This window comes from Neoarius graeffei, chromosome 9 (assembly GCF_027579695.1).
Source record: "Neoarius graeffei isolate fNeoGra1 chromosome 9, fNeoGra1.pri, whole genome shotgun sequence".
NCBI lineage: Eukaryota > Metazoa > Chordata > Actinopteri > Siluriformes > Ariidae > Neoarius > Neoarius graeffei.
The window spans coordinates 77813417-77829175 of NC_083577.1; the positions used below are offsets into that span (position 1 = coordinate 77813417).

Here is a 15759-nt window from a genome sequence, read left to right on the forward strand (position 1 = left end):
TAAAACTGTAGAATGATGATACACACATGATTTTTCAGGATATGTTCTAAATATATTGTGAATAAGTAATTCTTTATGTATTGGAATTGAACACATTACTGAATACATCTAGGAATTTGGTATTGAACCATCAATATTTTGTTCAGAGTATTCAGCCCAACCATGTTCAGTAACAACAGTTAAAGGAATAGGAAAGGTAAGGCCTAATGGTTAGAGAAGCAGCTTTGGGACCAAAAGGTTGCCGGGTCGATTCCTTGGACCAGCAGGAATGGCTGAAGGGCCCTTGAGCAATGCACCAAACCCCCAACTGCTCCCCAGGCTGCTCTGGGTATGCTGTACGTTGCTCTGAATAAGAGCATCTGCTAAATGCCTGGAATGTAATATAATGTATACAAAAATGTCAGTGCCCTCTAGCATGTCCTGATAATTTAAAGCAATTTCAGGCAAACTAGAAGGGCACTTGGGAGAGTACATACCTCTGCCAAGCAGAGTCAGAGAGTTAGAACAGTCAGATGTTTAGTATGTTTACACACACATCCGAATTTGCATCTAAATCTAATCAGTTGTTTCTTGGCCCACGGGTCACATCTTTCCTCAAGATTTCATCAAAATCCATTCAATACTTTTTGAGTAAACTCCAACACTCCAACACAACTGCCACCCCTCCTAGAACTGCCACCTTATTGTGGTGGAGGGGTTTGTGTGCTTGAATGATCCTAGGAGCTATGTTGTCGGGGCATTACGCCCCTGTTAGGGTCTCCCAAGGCAAACAGGTCCTAGGTGACAGGCCAGACCAAGAGCAGTTTACCAAACCCCTTATGGAAATTTATAAAACAAGGACCGTGATGTCGCCCGGTATGGCGCAGCCGGGGCCCCACCCTGGAGCCAGGCCCGGGGTTGGGGGTCATATGCGAGCGCCTGGTGGCCGGGCCTTTGCCCACGGGGCCCGGCTGGGCTCAGCCCAAAGCGGTGACGTGGGTCCGACCTCCCGTGGGTTCACCACCCACAGAGGTAGTAGTAGGGGACCGGTGCAGTGTGGATTGGGCAGCAGTCGAAGGCAGAGGCCTCGACGACCTGATCCCCGAACACAGCGGCTAGCTGTTGGGACATGGAATGTCACTTGGCTGGGGGGGAAAGAGCCTGAGCTTGTGCATGAGGTTGAGAGGTACCGGCTAGAGATAGTCAGGCTCACCTCCATGCACAGCTTGGGCTCTGGAACCCAGCTCCTCGAGAGGGGCTGGACTCTCCACTTTTCTGGAGTTGCCCACGGTGAGCGGCAGCGGGCTGGTGTGGGCTTGCTTATAGTTCCACAGCTCAGCTGCCATGTGTTGGAGTTTACCCCATGGTCTGAGTGGACCATGTTCTCTGCCTCCATTGTTGACGCAGCTGTTCGGAGCTGTGGCTGCAAGGTCTCCAGTGCCTGTCGTGGCGGCAATCCCCGAACCCGGTGGTGGACACTGGAAGTAAGGGATGCCGTCAAGCTGAAGAAGGAGTCCTATCGGGCCATGTTGGCCTCCGGGACTCCTGATGCAGCTGACGGGTATCGGCAGGCCAGGCGTGCCACAGCTCGGGCAGTTGCGGAGGCAAAAACTTGGAACTGGGAGGAGTTCAGTGAGGCCATGGAGGAGGACTATTGGTCGGCCTTGAAGAAATTCTGGCAAACAGTCCGGTGCCTCAGGAGGGGGAAGCAGTACTCTGCCAACACTGTTTACAGTGCAGGTGGGGAGCTGTTGACCTCGACTGGGGATATTGTCGGGCGGTGGAAGGAATACTTCGAGGATCTCCTCAATCCCACCGTCACGTCTTCCATTGAGGAAGCAGAGACTGATGACTCAGAGGTGGACTCGTCCATTACCCAAGCCGCAGTCACTGAGGTGGTTTGCAAGCTCCTTGGTGGCAAGGCACCAGGGGTGGATGAGATCCGCCCTGAGTATTTCAAGTCTCTGGATGTTGTGGGACTGTCTTGGCTGACATGCCTCTGCAACATCGCGTGGTGGTTGGGGACAGTGCCTCTGGAGTGGCAGACCGAGGTGGTGGTCCCTCTTTTCAAGAAAGGGGACCGGAGAGTGTGCACCAATTATAGGGGAATCACACTTCTCAGCCTCCCCGGGAAGGTTTACTCCAGGGTACTGGAGAGGAGAATTCAGCTGATAGTCAAACCTCAGATCCAGGAGGAACAATGCAGTTTTTGTCCTGGTCGTGGAACACTGGACCAGCTCTATACCCTTCATAGGGTGATCGAGGGTTCATAGGAGTTTGCCCAACCAGTCCACATGTGCTTTGTGGATCTGGAAAAGGCATTCAACCGTGTCCCTCATGGTATTCTGTGGGGGGTGCTTTGGGAGTATGGGGTTCAGGGCTCTTTGCTAAGGGCTGTCCAAACAGCTGACAAACTGATCAGGCAGGCCGGCTCTGTGGTCGGCATGAAGCTGGACTCTCTGGTGACGGTGGCAGAGGAGAGGTCTATGGACAAACTATTGAACATCATGGACGATGCCAGTCACCCTCTGCACACCGTCATCAGCAAACAGAGGAGCCTGTTCAGTGACAGAATGCTCCTTCCCAAGTGCAGGACGAACAGACTCAAAAACTCCTTTGTCCCTCACACCATCAGACTGTACAACTCCTCTCTGGGGGGGGAGGAGGGGTAACAGGAGGACAGAGGACGGGAAGGAGCAGTAGCCTAGCCTAGCCTAACAATAAGCAATACCGGACAATGTGCAATATAATGTGCAATATAAAGTGCAATATCTCTCCTGCCGCCCCCTCTTCTCCCCCTTTTTTCCTCCTCCCCCTCCCCCTCCCCCTTCATCTCTTCCCTATATCTTATTCTTTTTATATTTGTATATGTAAATACTTAATTTATTTTAATTTATCTAGAAGTTTTCCTCTATTTCTTTTCTCTGTTTATCTGTAATGATGCTGCTGGAATCTTAATTTCCCTGAGGGAACCCTCCCAAAGGGATCAATAAACTTTTATCTAATCTAATCTAATCTAATCCAGTCCCTGTACGAACGGAGCAGGAGTCTGGTTCGCATTGCCAGCAGTAAGTCAAACCTGTTCCCAGTACATGTTGGACTCTGGCAGGGCTGCCCTTTGTCACCGGTTCTGTTCATAATTTTTATGGACAGAATTTCTAGGCGCAGCCAGGGGCCGGAGGGAGTCCTGTTTGGGAACCACAGGATTTCATCTCTGCTTTTTGTGGATGATGTTGTCCTGTTGGCTTCTTCAAAGCAGGACCTTCAGCATGCACTGGGGTGGTTTGCAGTCGAGTGTGAAGCGGCTGGGATGAGAATCAGCACCTCCAAGTTCGAGGCCATGGTTCTCGACCGGAAAAGGGTGGCTTGCCCTCTCCAGGTTGGTGGAGAAGTCCTGCCTCAAGTGGAGGAGTTTAAGTATCTCTGGACCTTGTTCATGAGTGAGGGAAGGATGGAACGTGAGATCGACAGGTGGATCAGTGCAGCCTCCACAGTGATGCGGTCGCTTTACCGGTCCATCGTGGTGAAGAAGGAGCTGAGCCAAAAGGCGAAGCTCTCGACTTACCGGTCGATCTACGTTCCAACTCTCACCTATGGTCATGAGCTTTGGGTAATGACCGAAAGAACAAGATCGCGGATACAAGTGGCCAAAATGAGTTTCCTTCGCAGGGTAGCTGGGCGCTCCCTTAGAGATAGGGTTTGAAACACAATCACTCGGGAGGAGCTCGGAGTAGAGCCGCTGTTCCTCCACATCAAGAGGAATCAGCTGAGGTGGCTCAGGTATCTCTTTTGGATGCCTCCTGGACGCCTCCCTGGGGAGGTGTTCCAGGCATGTCCCCCCAGGAGGAGGCCCCAGGGAAGACCCCACTGGAGGGACTATGTCTCTCGGCTGGCCTGGGAACGCCTCTGTGTTCTTCCCAAGGAGCTGGCCGAGGTGTCTGGGGAGAGGGAAGTTTGGGCTTCCATGCTCAGACTGCTGCCTCCATGACCTGGCTCCAAATAAGCGGAAAAAGATGAGAAGAGATGAGATGCGACTTTTTGAGTTATGTTGGGAACAATAAAAAAAAAAATCCTGGATCCACATACATATCTGGATCCTGGATCCTCATACATATCTGGAATCGCATCAAAATTTGTTCAATTGTTCCATTCCCCATGGCTGATCTTACTTCAAAATTTCATCAAAATCCGTTCACTACTTTTTGAGTTACGTTGGGAACAATAAAAATAAATAAATCCTGGATCCACATACATATCTGGATTTGCATCAAAATCTGATCAATTGTTCCTTGGCTCATGGATTTTTTCCTCAAAATTTCATCAAAATCCATTCATTACTTTTTGAGTTACATTGGGAACAGTAAAAAAGAAAAATCCTGCATCCTCATGCATATCTGGACTTGCATCAAAATTTGATCAAATTCCATGTTCCTTTCCCCATGACCCACCTTTCTTCAAAATTTCATCAAAATCTGTTCACTACTTTTTGAGTTACAGTACATTGGGAAAAATAAAAAAATAAATAAAATAAAAATCCTGGATCCTCATACATGTCTGGATCCTGGATCCTCATACATATCCAGATTTGCATCAAAATCTGATCAATTGTTCCTTGGCCCATGGGTCACATCTTTCCTCAAAATTTCATCAAAATCTGTTCACTACTTTTTGAGTTACGTTTGGAACATTAAAAAAAAATCCTGGATCCTCATCCATATCTGGATTTGCAGCAAAATTTGATTAATTGTTCCTTTCCCCATGGCCCACCTTTCTTCAAAATTTCATCAAAATATGTTCACTACTTTTTGACTTACATTGGGAACACACAAACAAACAAATGGAGGTGAAAACAAAGTTGGCGTAGGTAATAATGCTTCTAGTCTGAGACGGGTTTTTCTTCTTCTTCTTCTTCTTTTTTAGGAACAATCTTTTTCAACAGATTTTGTTTCTCTTGGAATATCCAGAACTCATACCACCATGTGAGAGTAATGAGGGCGCTTTCAAACAGCAAAGTGAAAGTGTTGCTTATCTGAAAGACAAGCTCTCTGCTAATCTGAAAATCTCAAAATCAAGAGATGAGCGACTGCTGTTCTCTAAACATTCGTGCCATGACTAGATGAGATAAGAACATTTCCGCAACATTAACTAACATCTCATCAACCTAATACAGCCAGTGACTTGGTTACTGTATCAGCCATTGATTTGTTTTTGTTACAACAATACCTCCATCTTGTGGCCAGAGACCCTTGGCCTAAAGTCTTCTAGTTGTTTATACACCACTACACAGGTACTGCGCATACATCCAACTAAAGTTATCCTCTCAGCAATGTATATTCTTCAGGAAAGATTCATGCAGATATGAGGGAAAATACACATATTATCAGAGCAACATTATACATGAGCTTTATTTGTGAAAGTCAGTCAGAATATCAGTGTTACTTCATCCTACGAGTAAAGTGTTCATCTTAAAGCATATTATTTGGGAATTGTCTTGTCTCTAACTTTGCTATTTAGCGATTTTATTTTGAAGAAAGGTGACCCATGGGCCAAGGAACAATTGATTAGCTTTAGATCGGTAGCACAGTGGTGTAGTGGTTAGCACTGTCGCCTCATGGCAAGAAGGTTCTGGGTTTGAGCCCAGTGGCCGACAGGGGCCTTTCTCTGTGGAGTTTGCATGTTCTCCGTGTGTCTGTGTGGGTTTCCTCCTACATGCAGTTAGGTTAACAGGGAGTGGGCTGAGATGCCCTTGAGCAAGGGCACTTAACCCCCAACCTCCCAAGAGAGGAATTTCACAAGTGTATGTGTGATGCATAAAGTTCTTATTCTTCTAAATGATTAGCTCTAGATCTGGGTTTCTCATCTAGTCCCAGGAACTTCATCTCATCTCATTATCTCTAGCCGCTTTATCCTTCTACAGCAGGGGTCACCAAACTTTTTTCTCTGGGGGCCACATTGTCGTTCCTGACTGTGATGGGGGGCCGGGGTCGGGTCAGCTATATCACATAGAATTGTATGACCCAGACAAATATGACCACCAGCAGGCCTCATTGTGTAGTAGAGATTACTAGCCTGGCACGGCCATCCCCACTACTATATCCCCACTACTATAGCCACACTACTATATCAACACTTGATTCCTGGCACATATTTGTTTATCTTTACTAGTGGTTTGCAAAAGTAGTAATCAAGTCTTCACACTTTGTTTTAATTTGAAATACCACTGATATTCCATTTATTTATTTTCTAATAAAAATAATATCAAAGCTGTCAAGGTAAGAAACATCTGCCTATTTGAGGTGATTGACACTGGCAAAGGTGAGTGGAAAATTATAAATTGTAGGTAGGCCTGTTGATATTATTAATAATATAAATAATAATTGTATGCAGCACTTAATAAAGGTCAAATAAATAGGCCTAAAAAATAAATACATTTTTAAAAACAGTGAAATTATAATAATATGAGCAATAGATCAATAGATCACAGCAGTTGTGCTGTGTCCTGCACGTCATTGCTCTCATCCATGGCCAAAGCAAAAAACTCGAATTCTGATGCTTTCTCATTCAGCTGGTCATACACGTTGTCCCCCAAATCTTCGGTTCGCCTGGTCATAGTAGGTGCGGAGAGACTCACCGCGTTGAGCGCATCCTTCTTGTCGGGACACACCTCCTCGGCCACAGCAAGCATGCATACTTTAACAAAGTCCCCATCAGTAAATGGCTTTCCATGGGTAGCTAGTAGGTGAGCTACCTTATAGCTAGCTCGGACAGCAGTCTGGTTGATCTGGGTTTGGTGAAGGAATACATTCTGTTGTGCAGCCAGTCTGCATTTCATCCTCCGAATCCTGTCTTCTCTTGCTTGCCCTCGCAAACTAGCATACTCTTTGTGGCGGGTTTCATAGTGACGACGCAGATTATATTCTTTGAAAACCGGCACACTTTCTTTACATACGAGATAAACTGCACAGTCCTGACACTGAACAAAAAAATAATCGGTGGTCCACTGTTCTTTAAAAACTCTGCACTCTGTCAGCTTTTCGCTTACCGCTAGCCATTTTGCTGTCCTGAACACTGACAGTTCTCTGCGCGTGCGCTGCCTGTCACTGCTTGATCGTGAGCATATGACGAAAATTCGGAAAATATGAATAGTTCATTTTATAACTAAATATCAATTTTAATTGATAAAATCAACAAAATACAAGATGCAGACATGTTATTATTTGCCAAAAAGCAATTTAAAAAAATAGGCCATGACCACTTTTGGGGATTGCCTCATAGGGCCGGTTCAAGTGATGGGGGGCAGAGGGGCTGGGGGGCCGGTCAAAGGGGGGTGGCGGGCCGGATCTGGCCCGCGGGCTGTAGTTTGGTGACCCCTGATTTAGAGTCACCAGTTAACCTAACCTGCATGTCTTTGGACTGTGGGGGAAACCGGAGCACCCGGAGGAAACCCACGCGGACACGGGGAGAACATGCAAACTCCACACAGAAAGGCCCTCGCCGGCCACGGGGCTCGAACCCGGACCTTCTTGCTGTGAGGCGACAGTGCTAACCACTACACCACCGTGCCACCCTCCCAGGAACTTAATGGGTTAATTGCACAAAGACGTGAAAGACTGGAATTAGGAATTCAGCCTTTAGTTTTCTTTCCCACAGTTTACTGATTGGTATTCATCACCCAATCTGTTTAAGCTATGCATACACACCACTGCTGTCTGCATATTCATGAGTCCTCTGACAAAGTTAGAGACAAGCGTGAACATCAAAAGTCAAAAACCCTCACACTTCTGTCTTAGAAAGTTGTGTTTGTGCAGACACATGAAAGGCTCGATCAAAATAGCCTCCTTCATCGCATTTCCTCCACTTTGTGCTGATTTAAACGTGGGTGCTGTGAAAGATAAATAGCTCTGTGTGTGTGTGTGTGTGTGTGTGTGTGTTTACTGTGATCAGAAAAGCATCTAACCAGCTGCTTTCACCACCTGTCATTCAGACACTCCCAACATCAAATTTCACAGCTACTGATTCATGAACACACATGAGAGAGAGAGAGAGAGATTTTCATTTCAGAACTATATGAAGTAGAAAAATGCAAAAGCTTTCCCCAGGTCATCACACACATTATCAAACCTGTCCAACTAAAAAGAAATGATCTGCTGGGGTCATTTAACACATTTACACTTTTGCAATAGTCGAATTTCATGCGTGGCCTCGCTTTCAGTTCCAGCATCATTAAAATGCTAATCTCAGGAGAGGTTTTTTTGGAAATCGTGTCATGATTAATATGACTCGATGGTCAATGTTATTCAAAGAAATAAAGCATACTTTCTATTGTAGCTTTTGGAATTTAAATTTCATTTCTCAGAAGAAAGACTGCACATATGTTTGCAATTTTTTAAAATTAAGGTTCTAGGTTACAATTTGCCACAGGTATTAAGTCGCCAAGTGCAGATGTTAAAACAAAGAGCAGACCTGAAATCTCTTGAAGTTGCTTTTACAGAGTGGGTTAGGCATAACCTTTTGAAGTTTTTGTGTTACCACGTTGGAAAAACAAAAGGGATAAAATGCTGGAAAGTCTTCTAAAGTTCACCCATAATATTGTAGTTATGAAGCCAAACCACAATATCTCAGGTTATGAGGTAGAACTTAGTGCAAAGCGTTGTATACCCTCAGGACCATATAAATACAAAGAAATGCACGTTTGCCTTTCTCAGTGTGATATAATTATTCCTTAATAAGCGGTAGACCCATCCCTGACATTATAATTGTGTCTCCAATCTGCTTTGTATCCTCAGAACAGCTTTTGGATCCTCTCAGTCGAAATTACATGACATGTCTGTTCTAACTCCGTGCCAGATTGCTTGCCAATCATTATAAATCCTTCTAAACATCTCATCATCTCTAGCTGCTTTATCCTGTTCTACAGGGTCACAGGCAAGCTGGAGCCTATCCCAGCTGACTACAGGCGAAAGGCGGGGTACACCCTGGACAAGTCGCCAGGTCATCACAGGGCTGACACATAGACACAGGCAACCATTCACACCTACGGTCAATTTAGAGTCACCAGTTAACCTAACCTGCATGTCTTTGGGGGAAACCGGAGCACCCGGGGGAAACCCACGCGGACACAGGGAGAACATGCAAACTCCACACAGAAAGGCCCTCGCCGGCCACGGGGCTCGAACCCGGACCTTCTTGCTGTGAGGCGACAGCGCTAACCACTACACCACCGTGCCGCCCTCCTTCTAGACATATCCATTATAACTCTACCAGATGTCATGCACTACCTTCTCTGACTTCTTTCTTTGGGCTTTTGCTTCTTTTCAATTTTTTTTTTTTTTTTCCTGCTGATGTTGCTTTATGCTTTGGATTATTGTCTTGTTAGAGTATACACACATTTAAAATTATTTTTACGCGTAAATACTGGGCGGAAATGTACTGCACATAACTGTGTGTCTTTAACTTACAATATATGAGCTTTATTCAGAGATGGCAAAATGTTTGTCATTATTTATACAGGGAAAGTTATGCATATTGAGATACACTATCCACATGCTTAAGATAATTTCTGCACAATGATGCAAAATACCAGTGTGTACACCAGATTCACACAGAGGTGGACAGTAATGAAGTACATTTACTTGCGTACTGTACTGAAGTACACTTTTTGAGTATCTGTACTTTGTTTGAGTATTATTTTTTTTGGAAACTTATGACTTTAACTTCACTACATTTGAAAGGCAAATATACTTTTCACTCCACTACATTTCTATCAAGGTCCTCGTTACTCATTACTATGAAGCAGCTTTGAAAGTGGATGTTTTTTCTTTTCTTTTCTAAAACGTGATTGTTTTTTTTCCCCAGGTGACACTGAGACAGCCGATCAGTAATCACTACTTTATTCCAAGAGAAAGCTTGTAACGAAGTTGTCTGTGCTTTTAGAGCTAGCAATAACGTTACAATAGCTATGCAGTCTGGTTAGTCAAATGACTTTCTGTGAACTTACCTGCTAAGTTGCTACAGCCTTGTCCATGGCTAATGTTAACACATAGCTAGTTAACTTGGACACTGTTAGTTAGCATGTAAAAACGGAGTTACGCTAATGTTAACTTTAGCATAATCTTGCCAAATAAACAGAATGTAGAAATCTTTCTTTTCTAGTAACATTAACTACCCAATATGATTTCGAGTTTGAAAAGAGTTTGCTAGCATGCCAGGTGGAGCTTTAGCTCTACAGGTTTTACAAGCTAGTCAGAAAATCCAGTACGTTGCTTCAGAGGCAGTAGGTATTGTAAGCGTTATGGCAATAATACAACAATGCGTTGACAGTACTTTTAATACTTAAGTATTTTTAAAAGCAAGTACTTCAGTACTTTAACTTCAGTCAAATTTTGACTGAACAACTTTCACTTGTATTGGAGTAACATTTGACCAGTGGGATCTGTACTTTGACTTAAGTAATAAACGTGGGTACTTTGTCCAGAATTTTCTTCAATATGACTTCAACTGTCATTATTCCATATCTTATAAAATAGCACTTGATCCAGCAAGTCCTATTATTTTATATCACAAAAGCATATACTTCATTCATCTCATTATCTCTAGCCGCTTTATCCTTCTACAGGGTCGCAGGCAAGCTGGAGCCTATCCCAGCTGACTACGGGCGAAAGGCGGGGTACACCCTGGACAAGTCGCCAGGTCATCACAGGGCTGACACATAGACACACAACCATTCACACCTACGGTCAATTTAGAGTCACCAGTTAACCTAACCTGCATGTCTTTGGACTGTGGGGGAAACCGGCGCACCCGGAGGAAACCCACGCGGACACGGGGAGAACATTCAAACTCCATACAAAAAGGCCCTCGCCGGCCACGGGGCTCGAACCTGGACCTTCTTGCTGTGAGGCAACAGCGCTAACCACTACACCACCGTGCCGCCCCTAAATCAAGATCATAAAATCTTTATCATCACTTTGAGTTATAGAATTAATCCAACAATGCCGTTGTTGTTGTTGTTGTTGTTTTTATTTGATGTTCTCTCTTATCAAGAAAAGTGACCAAAGAGAAATTGACCATCTGTTATGCTTCTTACAGCTCACTTTAAGTTTAAGTTTATTTTTACTTATATTGCGCATGTTTCATACAAATATGTTCACATGCGCATTATAAAAATTAACTATGCATACAACATTACACAAAATTTAACCCCAAAATTGCTTAAAAGGAAAACCTAAAACATAACCAAAATTTTTAAAAACATGATAATAAGAAAATAAATTAATAAAACCATCCAAATAGAAACATTAATGATGAAAGGTTCAGGTTCCGTCTGCATCTCGCAGGTTGGAGACTGCTTGTCACCAGCTCTCTGTTTCTACTTCTTCTCACAATCCCTTCAATACTGGTATCAAACCATTCTTTTATCTCATCCAACCAAACTCTCGTCTGTCTACCTCTTGCTCGCTTTCCTGGCACTTTCCCCATCAGCACATCTGCCAGTAGGCCTTCAACCCTTATCAAATGCCCGTAGTACCAGCTTTTCCTTTTCATGACTGTTGTGATCAGTTCTCATTGTATTCCAACCATCTCCAATACCTGTGCATTACTCATCTTTTTCTGCTAACTTATCTTAAGTGCACGCCGGTAACACCACATTTCAAAAGCTCTCAGCCTGCGTATCAGGTCTGCACTCATGGTCCAGCATTCCGCACCGTATAGGGCAATAGACCATACATAGGCTTTAATCATCCTTACTCTTGTTTGTATTAATATCTTCGAGCTGGTCAAGTATGTCTGTAGTCTGTTGAACTGATCCTTGGCCTGCCTTATTTTACACTTGACGTCTTCCATACACCTTGCATCCTGTATGACTGTCGAACCGAGATATACAAATTTTTTGACTTCCTCGAGCTGTTCTCCAACATCAAAGATGCATTTTTTCCATCAGGCAAATTACTCGGTGCTTGCCCTGTCCACCTTTTCAAGCATTGTTTGGAGTCTTTCTTCATTTGCATCAATTAGGGCTGTGTCATCAGCATATCTGATATTGGTCATTTTTCTTCCGTGGTGTAGTGGTTAGCACTGTCGCCTCACAGCAAGAAGGTTCTGGGTTCGAGCCCAGTGGCTACGAGGACCTTTCTGTGTGGAGTTTGCATGTTCTCCCCATGTCTGTATGGGTTTCCTCTGGGTGCTCCAGTTTTCCCCACAGTCCAAAGGTTTGGCTAATTGGTGGCTCTAAATTGACCGTAGGTGTGAATGTGAGTGTGAATGGTTGTTTGTCTCTATGTGTCAGCCCTGCAATGATCTGGCGACTTATCCAGGGTGTACCCCACCTCTCGTCCATAGTCAGCTGGGATAGGCTCCAGCTTTCCTGCGACCCTGCACAGGATAAGTGGATACAGATAATGGATGGATGGAATAGTCACTCCCATCTCATCCATGTCACTTTCCCTCATGGTTATCTCCATGTAAAAATTGAATAATACAGGAGAGATCACAAAGCCTTGTCTGACACCATGCTTGATCTTCGCCCAGTTCATAAGCTCATCCACCTAAAGTCAAGTTTATTTTTAAAGCGCTTTTAACAATAGAGATTGTCACAAAGCAGCTTTACAGAATTTTAATGACTTTAAATATGAGCTAATTTTATCCATAATCTATCCCCAATGAACAAGCCTGTGGTGACAGTGGCAAGGAAAAACTCCCTCAGATGGCATGAGGAAGAAATCTCGAGAGGATCCAGACTCAAAAGGGAACCCATCCTCATTTGGGTGATAACAGATAACGTGATTATAACGTTTTTAACAATTTTAACATGAAGCCTGTTTTGTTGAAGTTATAACTCTTCATTGATGGAGTCAGAATGGAATGATGAAAAGCCTCTTTAAAAAGATGTCTTGAGTAATTTCTTAAAAACATCTATAGAATATCTATCTGTGTTGCGAAGCTCCCGAAGTAATTTGGTCCACAGTTTGGGCACCACAGAAACAAAAGTGTGGTCACCCAGTGTAGAGTGCAGAGTGTTCTAACTCTTGGTGCCTGTAATAGTAGTTCACTATTAGACGTGATGAAATTCTAATAGCAATGGGTTCTAGTATATAGTCCGGGGCTAGGCCATGTATAGCTCATCTCATCTCATTATCTCTAGCCGCTTTATCCTTCTACAGGGTCGCAGGCAAGCTGGAGCCTATCCCAGCTGACTACAGGCGAAAGGCGGGGTACACCCTGGACAAGTCGCCAGGTCATCACAGGGCTGACACATAGACACAGACAACCATTCACACTCACACCTACGGTCAATTTAGAGTCACCAGTTAACCTAACCTGCATGTCTTTGGACTGTGGGGGAAACCGGAGCACCTGGAGGAAACCCATGCGGACAACATGCAAGCTCCACACAGAAGGGCCCTCGCCGGCCCCGGGGCTCGAACCCAGGACCTTCTTGCTGTGAGGCGACAGCGCTAACCACTACACCACCGTGCCGCCCCCGTGTATAGCTTTGTAAGTTATTAACAATATCTTAAAATCAACGTGAAATTTAATGGGCAATCAGTGTAAATCTTCTAGCGCTGGCGTAATGTGGTCAAAACGTGAAATGTTACAAATAAGCCTATCTGCTGTATTTTGAGCCCTTTGCAGCTTTTGTAGCTCAGTCATGTGTAGTCCGTAGAGTAAACTATTATAATAGTCCAAACAACTGATTACCAATGCATTCACTAGGATCTTTGCACTATCTTGGCTTAAGAATTTCCTTATTCTTATAATATAGAACACAGCCTGACAGAGTTTATTTATGTGGGAGCTTAAATTTAGCTCAGAGTCGAACCAACATCCTAGATTTCTTACTTCACTCAGTGGTGTTAAAAGGGTGTCACCTACCCCATCCATCCATTATCCGTAACCGCTTACCTTGTGCAGGGTCGCAGGCAAGCTGGAGCCTATCCCAGCTGACTACGGGCGAAAGGCGGGGTACACCCTGGACAAGTCACCAGGTCATCACAGGGCTGACACATAGACACAGACAACCATTCACACTCACATTCACACCTACGGTCAATTTAGAGTCACCAGTTAACCTAACCTGCATGTCTTTGGACTGTGGGGGAAGCCGGAGGAAACCCACACAGACACAGGGAGAACATACAAACTCCACACAGAAAGGCCCCCGTCAGCCACTGGGCTCAAACCCAGAACCTTCTTGCTGTGAGGCGACAGTGCTAACCACTACACCACCGTGCCGCCCGGAGAAATTAAACTGATAATATTAATTACTCCTCGTTATTATGAGTTCATAATCTCATCTCATCTCATTATCTCTAGCCGCTTTATAGACCCCTTCACAGTAAACGTCATTCATACGTAAGCGGAAATTGCGCGCGCAGCCTGGACCCAAAAAAGACTCAGCGATGCCTAGTTGTTGTGTTGTCGGGTGTCAGAATCGTAGCAGTGATGGGGTTAAAATGTTCAGAATTCCAGCAGGACCTCACCCATTCCAAAAAAAAATCGCCGACGTCTATGGCTACAAGCCATCAAACGTATAGACTGGGATGAAAGCACCATCAAAAATGAGCGGGTTTGCAGCGCCCACTTCATCACAGGTAAGATCAGGCTATTTATTAAATCTTTCTTTTTTATTCTTTCTAGTCTTCGTTTACTGATGTAGCAAAATACTTTGGTAGCGTTTGTCTGATTAGCTGGGTCATAGTTACACAGTGTAATGAATATTGTTAGCATGTTAACTTAGCTTTGCATGCAGTTTTGTTTGTAGGAGAGGTCTCGCTTGACTCAAGCAGTCCAGATTTTGTGCCATCATTATTTGTGTCTGCCGAAAATCACAATTTTAAAGCAAGGATGGAAAGGTAAAATTGTGTGCCCTCACTCTAAATGCCAACTTACGCTGACTGCTCTAACCTAGCTCCCGCCCCGTTCAGTTTCATTTCTGCTCTCTGCCTCTCGCTTTTTACGCAGCTCTGATTTCTCTTAGCTGCACTCTTTACACTATCATTCCTTTCATGCCATTACCTCCTGCAAATTGCTGTTTAGTGTTGGGATTTGCTGTTGTAGCTAAAGCCACATTGCCATCACATCACTGGCATAATTTGATTAAAACAAAATGAATATGAATGTCCCATTGTTAATCAAGTTGTACATGCCCGCACATAACATGATCCTATGCGTCTAAAGACTTGTAGGCACGAAGTTTTTCGTGGGTGTACACTGAAGTCTTGTCAATAAGGTACGAGTATATATCTGGCCATTGTATACCAGGGAACTTACTAACATCGTCCGTCCACTCTTTAATTAAATGCGGATCCGGTAGGCGATGTCCACTTGTTAGAGTTAACTTATTTATGTAGCATTCTCGATCTTGTAACGACAATTGCTTGGCATAATCTGACAGCTCATAATGCCGGTCTATGGGCAGCGCCATTGTTTCTGGGTCCAGGCTGCGCGCGCATCCTGGCAACGGTCGGTTTGTTTACAAACATGCGAAGGGGTCTATCCTTCTACAGGGTCGCAGGCAAGCTGGAGCCTATCCCAGCTGACTACGGGCGAAAGGCGGGGTACACCCTGGACAAGTCGCCAGGTCATCACAGGGCTGACACATAGACACAGACAACCATTCACACTCACATTCACACCTACGGTCAATTTAGAGTCACCAGTTAACCTAACCTGCATGTCTTTGGACTGTGGGGGAAGCCGGAGGAAACCCACACAGACACAGGGAGAACATACAAACTCCACACAGAAAGGCCCCCGTCAGCCACTGGGCTCGAACCCAGA

At 44.5% G+C, this 15759-nt stretch overlaps 1 protein-coding gene across 10 annotated transcripts in view; it reads right to left on the bottom strand.

Moving 5' to 3' along the window:
• The window catches only part of tns1b (tensin 1b), a 476125-nt gene that overhangs the window by 382092 nt on the left and 78274 nt on the right, over window positions 1-15759 (bottom strand). The gene's annotated exons all lie outside the window — the stretch shown is intronic.